Source organism: Populus euphratica, unplaced genomic scaffold, assembly GCF_000495115.2.
Source record: "Populus euphratica unplaced genomic scaffold, PopEup_1.0 scaffold339.1, whole genome shotgun sequence".
NCBI lineage: Eukaryota > Viridiplantae > Streptophyta > Magnoliopsida > Malpighiales > Salicaceae > Populus > Populus euphratica.
This window is the reverse complement of record NW_011500231.1, coordinates 247,579-247,783: the sequence shown is the minus strand read 5'-3', so window position 1 is coordinate 247,783 and position 205 is coordinate 247,579.

Genomic DNA, 205 nt, shown 5'->3' with positions numbered 1-205 from the left:
CCTAAAACCAATTGGTTTGGGAGTCATTAGCTGAAAGCTCATTACATGGGTTAAAAATGCATTGTGTTTTAAGTTACATGTATATAAAAAAAAGAAAAAAAAAACAAAAAAAAAAATCTCAACCCAAGGAAGTTAACTTTAAACATTAGAAGAAGAATTTTGTTTTCTTCCAAGTAAAGCCCCATAACTATGTGTTGATTTATTG